Here is an 18,757-nt window from a genome sequence, read left to right as displayed (position 1 = left end):
TTTTGGAGTTCTCAAGGGATGTGCCAGCTGGGTTCTTAGTCTCATGTAACAGAACCCACTCCAGCTAGTTTAAGCAGAAACATAATTTATTAAGGTCTCACTGCTAGCTCAGAGAAATTCTAGGAGGGTTGGAGTCATTCTGCTGCATATGCATGGGAAAGAGGAGGATGATGTACATCTGGCTGATGAGAAAATCATGGGAATTTTTTCCATGGCCATTTTTTTCTCATTTATTTGTATGTCTAAATTTTTACTATACAGAAGTATAATTTACTTATAGGATTAAATTTCTTGAGTTCCATAATCCAGATATAGAAAATTAAGATTTTTTGATAGATAATCCCAGGATATAATTTAAATTTCTGTAATACCAGAGCAATCAATTAAATGTTAGTATATCTTGCCAACAGTATATTTGGGGAGAATATTTTTAAAGAGTAGAGTTAATACCCAATTTAATTAATTTCGTGAGAAACTAATGAAATCACTGGAGGGAGAGTAAATGCTGGTTAAGGGTAAATGCAACCTCTGGTTTAGGTTAGGTTGGATGGATGGGTTTTAACTCTCATATTTTCTAATCATTTACAGGTCATAGGAATCCAAGGCACCTGGCCTGGCCTGGAGTGGATGGTTTGCCAGAGGCTGGGACTTTGAATCCTGGTCCAGATTACGAGTCTGGTTCAGGCTCCTGGTGTCCCTGAGGGAGGGGAGCCTTCTTGGAAGGCTCCTGGCAGCGGCTTCAGACCAGAGCACATTCTGGCTGCCAGGCTGACATGCCTGTCCACCATCACCTATGAGGGAATGAATGCTTGGCGTTCCTGGACGACCAAGTGTAGAAAGAAAACTAAGATTCTCTGGGAGGTGCCGGTCTCCTTGAAAATAAATGAGATCGTTAGGAGAGCTCTGGGGAAGGAGAATGTACGTGAGGTTTCGATTCTGTGCTTCAAAGCAAGTTGTAAAACTTGGAAAGCTTAAGTAAAGGGAGGGTCTGAGGGACCTTTCAGACTACCGAAACTAGCACAATACCAGGATCTAGCCATGGAAGTCATCTAGGAGTAAACCTTTTAAACAGAAAAAAAAAAAAAAAAAAAAAAAAAAAAAGGTCATGTATTTTTTTTTTTAAAATAGACCTGTTGATTCAGGGTTTTTTTGTTTAAGGAACTTAATTAAGACTTGCCTGTCTAAACAAAACTTAAATAGCATTTTGATTTCCAAAGGTTTATGTTCATTGACTTTTTTCAGTTTCAATAATGAGGATGATTGAAATATTTTTATTATCATAAAAATTGATTGCAGCAAAACATATTAAAATAATTTCCTTGCAGAGTGTTAATATTTTTTTACCTCAAATTCCTGAAAATGTGAAAACATAACCCAATTTTTATTGTCTCAGTAATAAAAGAATAGTATTCTGTATAAATCTACTGCATTTATATAGAGTACTAAAGTTTGAATATTACAAAATGAAATGATCTAAAGATGAAAATAATTCAATTATTTTTTAATACTCATGTGATTTTTATTTGTGCAATATTATGAAAACATAAAGCTGAATGAGACAATTGTCTAGTGTCCCTGTTAATAGTGTAGGCCCCTAAGGGGAAATTTAACTGAGACTCCTGTGCCTTTGTTAACTGCAAAAGAGCCCCTCAGTTTTCCAGCAGGGCAGGGACTGTCTCCTTTCCACTGTGTAGCACTGGGGTAACTTTGACCCCATTTTATTTTATTTTTTTAGCCTTGCTAACAGAGGCTATACAAAATAGGACTCTGAGAGACAAGGACAATGTGGTTTGTGTGTTTTCAAGGTTGAAAATGGAAATTATTTTCTTTTGGAGGAGTACTTCTGATTCCTCCAGATGCCCACCAACTCCAATGTCTGATCATGAGAGCAGAATCAGCAAATATTTTATTTTTTACTTCTCTGCTACAAGGGCCTTCTGACCTATTCTCACAATTGATTATTGTTGGAAAGTCTTATATGAAGAATTGTGAACGATGTCACTCATGTCAACATAGTGCTCAGACTTTTAGCGGGAGGTAAAGAACTTCATTGAGTTTAGCATTATTAATGTTTTAAAAGGGACACAAATCAAGTATATTATTTCAGAAATCTAGAACTGCTTATTTGAAGTCAGAGCACAGGATAGTGCTTTTAAATGTTAGCTCTCAGCTTGCTAGGGGAATCATTTGTCTTTCATCAGTAGGTTTGGAAGGACACCTGAACATAATGAATAAGGAATATGACACTAGACTAAGACCATCAAAACACAGCACACACTGTTACACAAAAAAATAATTCTTGTACCAATTATTTGTATATCACTGTGCTCAAACTCTAAGCTCTGAAAAGAGAGCGAGAAAAAGAAATTGGTAACTGTGTCTCTTGGGCTGTCCACTCTTTCCTCCTATCTGAAGTTCAGGCCACCTTTGAGGAACTTTGCAAAACGTTGCCGTGAAGGTGGGTTTATTTTGGCAATCAGATTTTGCAGGTCTGACTGGCAGCCAGACTGGTAAGCTTGGCCAGGAGAAAATGCCTCAAGGTATTGAGCATTTCGAGCTAGTTGTTAACTTTTCTCTGTGACTCAGTTTTCTCAGTGGTAAAATAGAGATAATAAAACTATTATAGAAAGATTAAATAAGATAATGCAGGAAAAGCACTGTGGAAGAGATTGCTATGTGCTGTTCGAACCATTTCCTTGTCTTTCTGAGCACATACCTGGACTATATTTTCCAGTCTCCTAGGGGAGTGAGACATTGCTACATGTTGAGTTTTGCCCAGTGGAATGTGGGCAGGAGCAACGATTGTCGCTTTCAGGCCTGTTCTATGAAAACCTCCCAAGGGCAACCTTTAATGCTAATTTCTCCTTCTGGATGGCTGTAGTGGAGACAACCTCCAGGATTGAACTTGGGTGCCATATATTGAAGATGGTGAAGCCACAGGAAGGAACCTGAGTCCCTAGATCTGATGGAGGATAATTGCCTCACCAGTTATACTTACACTGATTTGTGATACAAGTAAGAAATAAGCTTTATTATAACATGGCTCAAATTATAAAATTTATCTGTTAGAGCAGCCAATGTTTAGTTAACTAAATCTGGTTCCTGCTTGCTTGCCTGATGGGAGGTAAGCAATATAAGACCAGCTAAAAAAACGGAAAGAGGGCCTTACTCTGAGTCTTGTATCACACCACACTCTTAATCTCCTGTGTGAGGTTGACTCTGGATTTTAGCTCAAGCCATTGCATTTTGTTCACCAAACTCATCGTAGCACCAATAAATTCACGTATTCCTGACATATAACTAAGTTCAATTTATGGACCTGGAACTTAGGAGAGAATTCTGAATTTAGAAATATAGATACAAGAGGTGTCGTCTTTTGATGGCATTTGCAGGCCCAATTGTGGATAAATTAGCCAGGGAGATTGAGCTAGGAAACCTGAGGAACCCCGAGGAATTGCAATATTTGTGGGAAGTAAAAAAAGGGAAGAAAATGGATGAGTGTGGACTCAGGGTAGGGGGATTTTTCTGAGCAGAGAGGAGAGAATGTGCCCCTAGGTGTAGAGGGTTGAGTTAACTACATTCTCCGGTTCATGGACACTGAATAATTCATTGGTCTACGTAAGGTCTTGCTCTACTCATTTATTTCTTTTTATTTCCATCACCACTTCCCTTCCCATTTCTGTTTTAATGCATTCGTATGTGTTTGAAAAACATTTATTGATGCTTTGTGTGTTTATTTTTAGCTTGCGTAAATGATGCGTTAAAGATCTCATTTTATTTCTTATTTTTTCTCACCAAACATTAAGTTTGAAGATCCATCCATATCTGTTGTGATGTATAGATATTATCCATAGTTTTTAATTGCTGTAAATACTCCATGATGCACATTGTTAGGGGGAGGCTTTCTAAGACGGCAAGAAGAGTATTTGACAGATGCGGCAGAGAGAGTCAATAAGAAAGGTTAACAATTGGGGGATTTGGCAGTGTGGAGGCCAGTGGCGACCTTTGCTGGGGCAGTTTTGTTGGCGTTTTGGGGGGAGAAGTCAGACTGCAGAGAGCGGATAGAGTGTTTGGGAGGAGAGCAAATAGAGACAGTGAGCGCAGGCAGCCTTTGAAAGAAGCCTGGCTGGAAAGGGAAGGAGCAAGCGGATGCTGATTTAAGAAACGGTCGGAATTGTTAAGCTTTGTTATCCAAATAATATATAGTCATTGGAAGAAAAAGTAGAAAATTCAGATAAAAAAAATAACAAAATGAGAAGTGTATTTATTTCCTAGGGCTACTGTAACAAATTACCACAAACTGGGTGACTTGAATGAACAGGAACTTATGTGCATAGTTCTGGACGTGTGGTCCGAAATCAAGGTATCCGCAAGGTGGCGCTCTAGGAGAGGACCCTTCCTGATGGAATCTTGCGTCATCAGGCTCCTCCCGTGTCTCCACGCGGAGGGCGTTAGTCACTCAGTAGCCATCTTGGTGATCAGATGACAGTCGCGGTATCCTGGTCCTTGTGTTCAAGTCATCCTTATTTTACTCCACAATGGCCCCAAAGTGCAAGAGTAGCGATGCTGGTAATTTGGATAGGCCAACGAAAAGCCGTAAAGTGCTTACGGAAAAGGGTGAACATTCCTGACTTAATAAAGAGAGAAAACAAATCATACGCTGAGGTCGCTAAGATCCAGGGTACGAATGAATCTTCTACCCGTGAAATTATGAAGAGGGAGAAACATATTCGTTTTAGTTTTGCTGTCGCGCCTCAAGCTGCAAAAGTTACACCACGGAACGTAGTAAGTGCTTAGTCACGAGGGAAAAGGCATTAAATTTGTGAGTGGAAGACGTGAACAGAAAATATTTTCCAACCGATGAGCCCGTATGAAGATTTCAGCAAGGGATCTTCTGAAACAAGGGACACTTGGCCATTTACTTCACGTAAGGGATAGTTGCACAGATTCAGAAATAGATTTGGCATTTGATCATCTCACATCATCACCATCATCATCATTATCATCATCATCAGAAGGGTGAGTACGGTACAATAAGGTGTTTTGAGAGAGAGAGGTGCCATATTCAAACTTACATTATATTTCATTATTAGTTATTGTTCCTAATTTATTATTGTGCCTAATTTACAAATTAAACCTTATTTTAGGTATGCGTGTATAGGATATAGTATATACATGTTTGGTACGATCTGTGGTTTCAGGTGTCCACTAGGAATCTTGGAAAGTATACCCCACAGATAAGGGGGCTACTTTCATTCTGTGCAGACTCTAGCATATATGGCACTTGCTAGTTAACCCTTGTGTATGGGATTTCATACGTTTTAGGTGTTAAGTACCAGAAAACTGAACTCAAACTTATCTAACCATATTAGAGAGTTTATTGGCTTATGTCATGGCAATGTTCAGAGAAAGAACCCCTTCAGGGTTAGTTTGATCTAGCAGCTTGATGATGTTACCTAGAACTTAGTTTGTCTCCATTTTTCAACTCCGCCTTCCATGGTGTGACTTTTATCCAAAGGCTGCCTCTCCTCATGGGTACATGATGGCTGCCAACAGCCTAGTGCCACCAGGGCTGTGCTTAGGGAAGCATGGAGTTATGTGGGAATGTATCAGTCGAGATTCTTTTGGAGGGAAGGTTTCAAAACACAGCTTAAACCAATTGAGGCAAAAGGGGGAACTTATTGGAAAGCCCACATTGAGAAAGGTAGGGGCAGGTGGTATCAGGGGTCGCTAGATCTACAGACTTTGTTGCTTCTAGATTCCCCGCCCCCCCCCATCAGTCTCCTAACTTTGATTTTCTCTGTGTTGCCCACTTTTTTCCCTTAGAAAAACTTTCTTTACACAGCATGGAATATGGCTACTGGCAGCTTCTGAGTCTCACTCTCTTGGCCTCACCACCAGAGAATAAATCTCTTCGTTTAGCTTCAGTTACAAAAGTCCTAAGGAAGACTCTGATTGGCTTAGCTTTTGGGATGAGTCCATTCCTTAACCAATTAACTGTCTAGAGAGGTAGAATAGTGTAAAAACATATTTCACACTACAGCTTCATGATGGTTAAATGATAAACTAAAATGATTGATACCGAATGCTTTGATATTCCCTATACTTGTTATCTATCATGGTGTAATAAGTTGCTTCCAACTTAGTGGCTTAAAAGAGCAATGAGAATTTAGGATCTCACATCGTCTCTGCGGTTTGAAATTCAGGACTGCCTTTGCTGGGTGGTTCTGGCTGAGGGTCTCCCCTTTGGTTGCGGTCAAGATGTTTGCTGGGGCTGGAGTCATCCAAAGGCTTGACTGGGGCTGCAGGATCGGCTTCCAAGTGAGCTCACTCACTGTTCCTCCATACATGGGCTTCTCCACAGGCAGCTTGAGTGTCCTCGTGACCTGGTGGCTGACCTTTCCCAGGGTGAGCAATCCAGAAGAGTCCAAAGTGAAAGCCACAATATCTTTAATGGCCTAGCCTCAAAAGTCAAATTCTATCATTTTTGGAATATCTTTTCATTATACAAATCAGCTCTGTGTGTGGGGAGACTACACATGGGTATGAGTCTAGGAGGTAGGAATCACCAGGGGGCCATCTTGGGCTGTTTTAGGCTATCGCCACATTCCCCAAAACACATCCTATAGAATTGGGATATTAAAAGTTGTTATATGATGCAGGGACTTAGTAGTCAAGTAGTTTGAGAAAGGATGTTAAACCGAGTTAAATAGATTTCTTTCCTGTATTGTTTCCAACAGCTTTTAGTATGTTGATACCTGCTTTGAATTCTTGAAAGGCGAGTAGAGTAAATAACACCACACTTTCTTTCTCATTCTCCAACTTTTCCTCCAATGGACCCTTCTCTCCTCCTCTTCCCTCTACTTCCTTCCCTCCAAAAGCATATCAGAATGCTGCCTGTCTCCTGTTAAGAACGTATGTCTCTGGCAAAGCAATACATTTTCATTTGGAGTTGCTCATCCTTGACCCTCCAACACCTTCTTATTTATTTAGGCAATGCACATCAAGAAAACCTAAGAGTAAAGTAAAAGAACACATTTTCTGGTGAGGTGACTGGTCAGTTTCTGAAGAAATTCTGCAGAGAAGTTTTACAAAGCTCTCTACGTCGGTGATGGTATTGGGTGATATTCAGTCACATAGTGACAAATATGTTTGAAAGCCAGCGATTATTCAAATAAGAAAGTTTGGGTCCCTTTAAAAAGACATATTTGTTTGGAGAAACACAAGGTGTGGGTAAAATCTTGTGTTTTGGGTTATTGCCAGTAAATACTGAACCTTTCAGTTTCGAGAACTTCCCCACCTCTTCTGCCTAAATAGGGTTTTTTGATTCTCGTTTCTTTTGTTTAGATTATTTGTCATAGCAATGGCCCAATTTATTTAAAGTATTTTGTCACATTTGTGTAAGCTGGTTACACCATCTTGAATTATTTAACTCAGTATAAACAGTGAGGTGGTAGATATGTGAAAGCTCGTATACCATATGTGTTTATGGAAATGTGCTTATTGAGATATTTCCAAGCACAGCATCTGCTCTTATGCATCTTTTATAATATTTTGCATCCAGCTCATGCAATAGTTGATCTTCACCATCTGATAATTTTTCATTTAAGAAGTTTCCCCTCATGTTTTTTGATAAATGGCCATTTTTAATATTTTGGAGCAAATAAGCATCTAAATAAAAAAGAAGAATGATCAATAAAATGTTTTTGCTGAGATCTTTAGTTTCTCTTATCCAGTGCATACTTTTTTAGAAAGAGCTGAAGGCTGTGTATCGAGAAGAGTAAGGTCTTCTGGATAATATCGCAAATGAAAAAACTTAAGTTTATTTGACCCGTGATGCATGTGGACGGCAGGTCACATAAAGCCTGCTGAGAATAAAGTTCTCCTTTCCACCCTCCTCTGGACTGAAAATTTGGGCTTACTCTGGGTTCCTGTTTTTGTATTTAAAAGGGAGTTGCACAATGTCCAGTGTTACCTAATAGCTTCTTTTAAATTGCAAATCCACCTCAAGATCCTTTGGTTATCTCTATGGAGGGAAAACTTACTAAGTCCCCATATACAACCCCACAGAGACCTGTATGTGCACAGCTACTGATTTCAGAAAATAATTAATCATGCAGTAGGCTAGTGTTCATCTACCTTCACTAGCACTTGAAACAATCTATTATTAGTAACATTTTCTAAGTCTCAAAACCAGAGAATCAGCTCTATTTAGGGACCAACTTTTTAAAAAAATTAAACATTTTTTAATTTTAATTAGTTTCAAGTATACAGTACATTGGTTAGACATTTATATAGTTTTTACAATGATCTCCCTAAGGGGACCAACTTCTTGATTTACCAAAAGATACATTGGTTCTAATACAGTAAAGGAAGTGCAACCATCATGACTATACAATCTGCTGCTTTTAAAACTGAGAGAGATGTTCAAGGGCCTCTAAATGGATACACCAAGGTCTCTCTAGCATAGTGTGCAAATCACTAGGGGAATGCAAAATGATTTTAGGTGGTGCATGGATAAACTTTTGAAAAAATTGTAATCATTATTTACTTATTATCGTGGATTGAATAGTGTCCCTCTCAAAATTCCTGTCCACCTAGAACCTCAGAATGTGACATTATTTGGAAATAGGGCTTTTGCAGGTGTAATTTGGATCTCAAGCTGAAATAATTTTGGATTTAGGATGGATCTTGAATCCAGTGACTGGTATCTCTATAAGAGAAAGGAGAGAAAGATTTAGACACAGAAACATGCAGAGAGAAAATGGCTACGTGGATATCGGGGCAGAGACTGGAATGCTGTGAGTGCAAGCCTAGGGCCATCAAGGAGCTAGGAGAGGGGCATGGAGCAGCTTCTCCTCTAGAAAGCACAAAATCTACTGACACCTTTATTTTGAACTTCTGGCCTCCTGAACTGTGAGAGAATCGATTTCTGTTGTTTTAACCCACCCAGTTTGTAGTATTTTGTTATGGCAGCCCTAGGAAATGAATATACCTGAAAAATATAATACACAAAATATACATGCTGAATAAAACCTGTGATTTCACAGCTGTTTCCATTTTTTAGACTGATATAGTCTCATTTATTTAGATAGCAAAAAGGTGCATTGATATCAAAATATTAAGTACAGGGTCAGGCCTGGTTAGTACTTGGATGGGGGACCACCTAGGAAGACCAGGTGCTATAGGCATAAAAAATAAAAAATAAGGAATTGTAAACTGACAAGGTCCTTCCAATCTGTGAGGAAAAACTTCCGATCTGTGAGGAAAACCAAGGGTTGCCTCACCTAAAAAAAAAAAAAATGAAATGAAAAAATAAAGTAAAAAATTGAGTAAATAATCCCATTGGAGGTAGAAAGATATTAGAAAAGTGCTGTGGGAGGCACGAGGATGGGGGACCATTTTTGGAAGCATCACTGTTTGCAACAGGCTCTTTTCCATCTGTGTGGCATTGTGGGAGATCGGGATACACTCTTATCTTTTCCCTGAATCAACTCTGTGACTTCGGATAAAATATAAATAATGGCCTTAAGAAGTCCCATCTTCCTCAGTAACAAAATGGGAACAGTAATAAATATCTCACGGAACTTATGCCGGTATGATGAGTTCCTTTCCATAACTTGAAATAACAAAAACTTACTTATCTGAATCAATTTCAGATTGGTGGGGGTGGGGGTGGGGGACTCATGGCAGCTGGATTGATGTACTAAAGAACATTTTATAGTCGGTGCCTTCAAGTGTTTCGAGTTGTGGGTGATAAATATATAGGGCTGAGCAATGAGGGGAGTGAGTTGTGGTACAGCAGTAGGAACTGATGCAAATAGCCCTTGATGAGTCATAGCCGAAGTCAACTCTCTATTCTTTCTGTGTCTTATTATGCGTTTTATGAGTTAGGAGGCCTTTATTTCTCCTTTTTTTTTCAGTCCTGTCATCTTGGAGCTCATAAAAGTGAGTAAAAGAATTCCAGACATAATTCAACACATCTTAGATATAGGGAAGTATGTGTTTTAGGAAGTTCAGAAACATTTTATAATTTGATGTGGATCCCTGAAAATACTGTAGGATGGTTTCCTAAGCAGACTTGCCTGGTAACAGCAAGGTGACCCGGAGTGGGAATAATACAGCTAACATCTATTGTATACTAGCCAATGGGTAGGCACTGTGTTAAATGCTATCTCATATAATCAGCCTCAAAATCTCTAAGGTTGGCATTGCTATTAAAATTCTTATTTTATAGATGGGGAAACTGAGGCTTTGAGAAGTTAAGTAACTTGTCTGAGCTCAAATAAGTAGAGATTAAATAACTCGTTCCAGATCATCAAATGAGGCAGTTTGCCCCTAGAGCTTGCACTCCTAATCTCTTCGTTATGCTGTATAAAGACTAAAAAAATATAGACATACAGAAAGGGGAAGCATGCCCCTATACAATGCAAGAGAAAGAACTTGGTCTTTGGAGTCTGGAATGTCTATTATATCCCTGGCTCTGCCATTTAGAGACTGTTGACCTCAGGCAAACGACTTAAACTCTGTGAACCTCAGATTTCCCATCTGTTAAACGGATGCAGTAACACAAACATCATAGCATTCATGTGAGGTTAAATAAGATGGATCCTGTACAATGTGAGGTACACGGGAAATAGCCTGCATTGTACCAATTATTTCTCCTGAGGTAACTTACTTAATGCTTACAGTAACCCTTTAGGGTAGGTATTCTTATTATCTCTGTTACTTTACAGGTGAGAAAACTAAGGTTTAAAGACATTAAGTTTTTCCGGCATCACACAGTCAGCACATGGCAGGGCAAGAGTTCAAACTTAGAAATCCTGATTCCACAGCACAACTCTCATTTACTTTTACTGTCTTCCTTTGCCTTGTGAAAAAGAGTTGGGAGCTGGAGTTAAATACAAACCTGAGAAGATCATGCAAATATTGCAGCTGGTGGAAAAGCCAGTTTGTATTTAGGGTACATTCAAACAAAAATAGGGTTCGGTGCATCTGATATATTCTGTGCTGTTCAGACTGCGTCTGGAATAGCGTGTGCAAGTTTGGATGATGCTTCTTAACAGCTACTAACAAACTGGAAATGGCTATGATAATGAGAGAGGTTGGAAGTGATCTCAAGAGAGGAATAACGTTAAATGTTTTGGTTCGATGAAGGCCTGAGAGGGGTCAGAGAGACAGATGTTTTGGGGAAAGCTGACTGTCCAGAAGGTTGACAGTACCTTGGTGTAATCACTGTGGGCCCTTGTTCCCAGACTTGCAAGTCCAAGTATTTCACTGTCTCAATTAATTAACATTCAGAGTTGATCATATTCTTGGCAATTGACTCACATTAACCAAATCTCTAAGAGACGGAGGCATTAACCAGAATGCCAATTAATTGCTTAAAATTAGGAACATAAGCACTAAACAGATTTTACATATGTATTTCCTGATAAGAGCATATTTTTTCCCCCAGGTGGTCTTATATTTTTCTGTCAAAATGTATGTATGTAACACTGTGGGAAGCTAAATTGTTAGCTTTTGAGTAGGATAAAATTGTAGGCCCTAGACAGTTTTTGACATAGGGTGATGGTCAAAAATTACGTCTCGTTGATTTATAACTTGATTTTATTGACATGATTTATATTATTAACTGAATTTATTCTTATGAACAATATTTCATATGTTGTTTCGAACATTTGTATTTTGTCTTCAAATGCTTGTTTATATTCTTTATCTGTTTTTCAACTGGATTATTTTTGATTGAATGGAAGATTTCTATTTTTTTTTCTATAATGTAAAGGATTTAAAAAATTATGTGTAACAATAGGCAAAATTATTTAAAGTCAATAAATTTTTATTTAAGGAATTTTACATGTTGTGATTCCTTCCACTGCCTATCAAGATTACCTTAGTTCCTCTAAACTTGAGTCAAGTTAACCCTTTTTAGAAGAACCTATGCTTACTCCACAGTTGTCCTGTTAGTCAGACCATAATTTTTTTAGTTGGGCTTCTTTTATCTCCACTTCAATATGGACATACTGATGCCATACTTCCAGCATTTCCCACCTAGAATTTTTGGGAACTAACTTCTTCAGGTAATTTACTTTAGGATCACTTTAGGGTCAAAGTAGATGAATTTGCATGGTTCTCAGTTGCAGAGACCTTTTAAACGTGAATGAGTTCAAATCATATTCATTCCTAAGCTCTCACACCCAAGAATAGTACGGGCTATGGGATTTTTTGTCTTCCAAAAGACAAAAAAAACTTAACCATTATGCCTTTTTTACTTTTAGCAACCCTGTCTTATAGTTCTTTATCACAAGTCTAATAGATATTTCTCTGAGTAAGGCAAAACCACATAGTTACTCTATGAGGCATTTCCAACAATGTGGGGTTATAGAAAAGCCCCATGGAGATAGACATCACTATTGGGTTGTTTCTTATTAACTGATAGGTTCATTATATAAATATATATGTATATAAAATATTCAGCTATATTTATATAACTTAGATGAAATGATATATATGTATATGCAATAAAATAAAATAAGGCATAAAATTTTGTTATTTCACTTGCAGATATTTTCTTTCATAATTTACAATCTTTTGACTTTGTTTATTATATGTCTTCTGCCATACATATAATGTATCCGGATTTTATGTTTTGTCAAGTTAGCTTTCTCTTCCCAAGATTATAAATGTTTTCTCATTTTTTCTTTCACTCTTTAAAAAATTTATATTCCAGATACAATTGAAATTTATTCATTTTTAAGTATAGAGTGAGAAAGACATTTAATTTTACTTTTTTTTCAAATGGATAGCTCCTTGTCCTAACACCATATATTAAATAGTCTGCTGTTTCCTTACTGATTTTAAGTGACTCATTTATCATATCCTAGGATTATATGTATAAATGTATGTATTTTCTTTTCCTAGGCTTTTGGTTCTGTTCTATTGATTTCTTTGCCTTTTTTTTTTTATAATACTGTATTATTTCACTTACTGTGACTTTACAGTACATTTCCATATCTCATGAAGTATTTTTTGTTCTTTTTCTAAAAAGCTAGACTTTTTCAGCACATCTCATAGATATACTTTAGAATTAGCTTGCCAGTTCTATAAAAAAAATTTTTGAATTTTTATTAAAGTTGCATTGCATTTATTATTTAATTTGGGGAATAGTAATATCTGTATGATATTGAATCTTTTTATCTAGGAATATTTTATATGGCCTTCATTAAAATTATATGGCTATCTTCAATAGATTTCATGTTTTTAAGTTTTTTTCTTAAGTAATTCAAGGTTTCTTTGGAATTGAATATAACTTTCCTCTCTATTACATTTTCAAATTACTTTTTGCTGATTATAGAAAAGCTGTAGATTTTTATATGTTAATTATATTTCTACCTTTCCCAAAATTTTAATTCAAATAGATATTGCCTTGGATTTTCTAGATATATGTCTATCAATATTCATATTTATTTATTTTTTCTGATCTTTTTGTATTGACCAGTAACTCTAGGACAAAATTATTGACCCTAAAAGTAAGTATCATTATATCTTGTTTTTGACTTTAATGGTGATGTGGTCTAATATTTTACTCTACCAAATGATATTTGGAAATTGGCAAAATGACGATAATTGTTGAAGATGAGTGGTAGGTACATAGGGCTCATTAATCTATTTTCTTTATGCTTGTGTACGTTTTAAAATTTTCATTATAAAGAGTTAAATAGAAAAATAGAGTCGAATTAAAAAAAAGAACAAAGCTAGTTTTAGGTTGAAACTCTTTTTTAAATTGAAGTAGTATCTTTTTCTCCCCCCTAGCTTATTGTAAATTTTTTATTTGGAATGGGAATAGAATTAAATGTGTTTTCAAAAAAATTTTTTTAAAAGAAAACCTGTAACAAGGTCCACCTATCTCAGAAGACTAAGTGAAAAAGTATGAGAATTTCAATATAAAAAATTGAGAAGTCATTCTCTAAATATTTAGACTGGCTTCTCCCTCTTTTCATCAACTTACAGTTTTCAATAACAGTAGAAATGTCTCTAGGGCCTACGGCATGCCGAAAAGACAGAAGAGACTAAATAATGCATTATTGTTAGAAGGGTTTTTTTTTTTGGGAAAGAGATATGGGTCATGGCAGCTGTATTGAACTACCGAGATGCCCCCTCTAGGACATTTATCCCCTCAGCTGCTGGGATTATAGTTGGCTGACACTTTCTAGCTGCCAACCCTTTCCAGGAATTGCCTGTGGCTGAAGAGAACCACTTTGCTCAAGCTTCTACCCGCTCAGTATGACCTCATCTTAATTTAAAAAATGACATCTGTAAGGACACTGTTTCCAAATAATGTCACATTCTAAGGTTCTGGGCATTGGGACTTCAGGATATGAATTTTGGAGGGACACAATTCAGCTGATAACAGAGTGTCACTTTAAGTTTCTTTCTGATACCTTGGCCCTTCCTCTAAAAGTTTCCTATGCATCCCAGTATGCTTTTTCTTCTAGTATCGAGTCCCTTTCTAATTTTATAGTATAATATTTGTGGGCAATTAAATTGTATATATTCTTTCCCTTTTTTTGGTGGACTAGCCTGGCTTTGAAGATTTCTTACTTTCTTTTTACATCGATTTAATTTTTTCTCTAGGGCCTTACCCTTTCTCCTAAGGAATTCCTTCTCTTCCTCTAGAGTCTAACCAAATCAAACAGTGTTGTTTTAGTTTTTGTTTTTTCTCCCTCTGTTCTCACTCTGCTAATAAAACTGAAGCACATCTTTTAAAATTAATGCACTTCTTTTCTTATTTCCTGAGCAAAACTGATTCCCAGAGACAGTGTGCCAGATAGAGGCCTTTTAAATTATTCTTTCCTTTTTATTTTAAAATTTAATTCAAAACATTTTTTAAAAATTGTGCTAAAATACACATAGGATAAAATTTATCATCTTAATAATTTTTAGTGTACAGTTAAGTAGGGTTAAGTATTTTCACATGTTGTGTTTAAATTATTCTTAACTATTGTTTTACGATAATTTCATTGAGTTACTTCTGTTCCTCAAGCCCAAAAGATAATATGCCCCGCTATAGAATGAATCCTTACATCTTTCTCTTCTCTAATTTTTTTATTATAAAAAATTTTAGATATAAGGAAAAGTTGAAAGAAAAGTACAATAAACACGTCTAATCTTACACTCAACAATATTATTTAATCATGTTTGCTTTGTCCACTTATATTTATATATATAATTTATATTTATATGTATAAATTATATGTATATATGTTATACATTTGTGTGTTTACGAATGCATATATGTGTATGAAAAATATATTTATGCATCTTTTCTTTACTGTCCTGAAAGGAAATTATGGACATCAGGACACTTTTCTCCTAATGTTTCACCATGTATCACATAAAAATAAGAATATTCTCCTACATAATTACACCAAAGAAAACGAACAAATTTTCTAATATCATCTAATATTCAGTTCATATTCAAATTTTTCCCATCTCCAAAATGTCTTTTATGACTTTTTTTTTGTTTTTGAGAACCATTAAGTTTCATGCATTTCATTCTAATTCTTTTTGTTTATCCATTGAAATACTTTTCAACCTTTTGTATTTGAAGCCGAAGTTTGAGTCTTTAAAATAAAAAAGCCATGGTGAACTTATGTAATTAATAAACTATAATGGACAAGCCAAATGATTTCAAGAGATTTATACTCAAATCTTACCTTGACCCTAGATCTGTTGAAGTTCAAAATAAGATGGAGAGGAATAGAACCTAGGTCTGTTGAAATATTGCAACCTATTCATACCTAGATGCTACAATTAAAAGGCCAGTCCTCTGTGGTCTATGTACATTTAACTGTCTTTTGTAATTTCTGGCCCTAGTCTACTATTTTCTAAGAAATATGTTATAAGTAGCAAAAATTATTTCACTGGTGGAATAATAATTCTGTATGATGAAGTTTTATTAGTCTTACAGGGTATGAAAATACTGTTTTTTTTTTTTTTTTTTTTTTTTTTTTGCGGGGGTAAACTAATGTTTGATTCAATCACACCTGCTTAGATCTAAGTCTGCCAGAAAATAGCTCTTACTAATGCTAATAAAAACTGGTCTTGTGTCTGTAAATGTCAGCCAAAATATAATGCGTTACAACCTACAATGGTCAACACTCACAAAAGTGCTGAAGTTGAAGGCCTCTTATTTTCCTTCATTTTTCCATGTGTTATTTCAATTGCCCTAATCTGGCGTAGTAGTGATCTCATAAAATTTTCTGATCAATATGCTTGTATATTGAGGGAGGAGTGTATATAGGAGTGATGATTAATTCTACTCCTCTCATGATCCCTGAATTTAGAACTGTTTGAGAAGTACATTCAGAGGTCATAAAGGAGACGGACAGATGGACCCTGTTTTTGTAAAGTGGATTGAAAAATATGGTTAGATCCATTATTAGGCTTTCTCTCCCCAGGTTAACCTACCTGAGGGAGAGTTTTAGTGTTTAGGACAGACTCACATACCTAGAATTGCTACCTCACATTCTGTGAGCCCCCCATTAGTGCAAGCAGAAAAAAAAAAACAAACCGTAATTGGGTACTGTCTTTTAAAATAAAATTGAAATATAATTTAATTATAGTAAAATTTGTCATTTTCAATGTGTAGTTGGATTAGTTTTAACAAATATAGGAAATTCTGTAATCACCATCACAGTCAATATTTAGAGCATTTTCATCTCCCCAGGAGGCTCTCTCCTACGCTTTTGCAGTCAGTCTCCTCTACTATCCACTCTTACCCCTAGACCCTGATAATCCCGATCAGATTTCTACCCCTGCAGTTTTGCTTCTAAAATGCCGTATAAATAGAGTTGTGCAGTATGTAACATCCATGCCATTGCATACATCAGAGGCTTGTTTCTCCTTATTGCTGAGTTGTATTCTGCTGCGTAGATATGTCACAGTTCACCAGTTGCTGGACATTTGGGTTGATTCTAGTTTTTGGCTATGATGAATAAAGCTGCTATAAACATTTGTAGAAGTGTTTGCGTGGAGTTATGTTTTAATTTCTCTTGAGTAAATTCCTAGGAATGTGGTTGTTGAATAATGAATGCTGTAAGTATGTTTAACTTTGTAAAGAAATGGTATACTGCTTTTTAAGACATTAATTCCACCCAATAGAGGAACATGAAGCAATGTATCTTATACTCTAAACACTTACAGGGCAGGTAAATTTCTTATCTGAGGATGAGTAAGTGGTGAGTGGGGAGAGAGGATATGACTTTAATATGACTTTATTGTAGTGACTCAAAACTCTGAGTGGTCATCAGAATCTCACAGGAGATTCTATGCTATTGCCCCACCCTCTTCAGCATTAATAGGTTTTTGGTGAAATCTTAAATTTTTTTAAAGAGCCCCAGATGATTCTAATCATAGCAAGCCTCGAAGACCACTCTAGTGGAAGTTCTCTCATGGAAACATGGTGCCTGTGAAATAGACATGGCTTCTTGATAACCAAGAGGCCATTTCATTGATGAAAGGGAATCAGTAATACGAAAAAATCAGTTGTAACTTTAATGGTATCGTATGAAATAGTATAAAACTAATAACATTTTAGGCTCTAAATATATTTTTAAAATATTATATCTTCCACGAATTTTTAAGAAAACTGTAATTCTAAAGTACTTAAGCCACTGAAAAAGCTAATTCAAAATGTTTTGTGTTCTCATATAAAAACCCCAGCTCTTCTACTCCTTTTCAATATTAAATACATAAGGAGACGCACGATAATTTTTTTTTTTTTTTTTGGTTAACTCTGCTGAGTCTCCCAAGGATGTTGCCTTTCCTGATTGGTTGAATGTATTTCGTTAGGATAAAGATTATTTAGTTCTAGATGGCACAATTTCTTTGAGAAATTCTAAGCTAATTTTAGACTCTGAGTCACAAAACAAACTACTGTTTAGTACTTTTGATTTGATTTGAAAGGAAAGCCTTTTAAAGCATCTTTTATATTATTGGACCCATTTGAAAACTTCTTACCTGTATTATGTTCTTTGGGTTTAGTTCTTAGTTTAGAATGTCAACTTCACTCTAAAAAGCGATGAGTTGCCAAAGTAAAGTGTTAATGATTCAAGAGGAACATCTCTAGGTTTCACAGATGGCTTTCTCATTGTTTTTAGAGGTGAAATACAGACTACTTCAGGGTGATACTTTCTAAAAACAAAATGAAATAAATTGATAGATAATAAAGAAATGAAAAGCCTCACTGGGCACAGGAAGCTCTGAATTAGCTGGTCTGGAGAGTTGAAATCTGAGGATAAATTAACAGATAGCATGTTTGAAATTTTGAAATGTCTTCCCATGGAGCATTTACAATGCAAACTGAAGATTACTTACAATTGATTCTTTATTCTGGAAATTACAGTAGCTCGTTGATTAAGAAAGAAATTACTATGCAAATATTATTATAACAATATCAGTTATCTTTAAGTAAAAGAAAAAAATGCACTCACATTCCCACTACCTCCAAATCAATCTGTTTTCATTTTTAATTTTTTAGAATTCTTTTGTTCCATTGATTAGGTAGAGCATTGTTTATTCACCATTTCCAGACTCGAAGGCACACAGCTCAGGTTTTTTGTTTGTTTGTATGTTTTGTTTTAGTATTATAATATTGCCATGGAAATCTTTATGCAAGTTTGAAAAATTTTTTTGGATTATTTTCTTAGAATAAATACATGGAAATAGGATTTCTGAATCAAAGGATGTAACATTT

At 35.9% G+C, this 18,757-nt stretch overlaps 1 non-coding gene across 1 annotated transcript; it reads right to left on the bottom strand.

Moving 5' to 3' along the window:
• Positions 1-12,281: 12,281 nt before the first annotated feature.
• LOC118614515 lies at positions 12,282-12,412 on the bottom strand. Its single transcript, XR_004956101.1, has one exon. It is a non-coding gene; the product is annotated as a small nucleolar RNA SNORA18 (small nucleolar RNA).
• Between the last annotated feature and the right edge of the window lie 6,345 nt (positions 12,413-18,757).

The sequence above is a fragment of the Rousettus aegyptiacus genome, unplaced genomic scaffold, assembly GCF_014176215.1.
Source record: "Rousettus aegyptiacus isolate mRouAeg1 unplaced genomic scaffold, mRouAeg1.p scaffold_m13_p_2, whole genome shotgun sequence".
NCBI lineage: Eukaryota > Metazoa > Chordata > Mammalia > Chiroptera > Pteropodidae > Rousettus > Rousettus aegyptiacus.
This window is presented reverse-complemented; position numbering and strand designations above follow the sequence as displayed.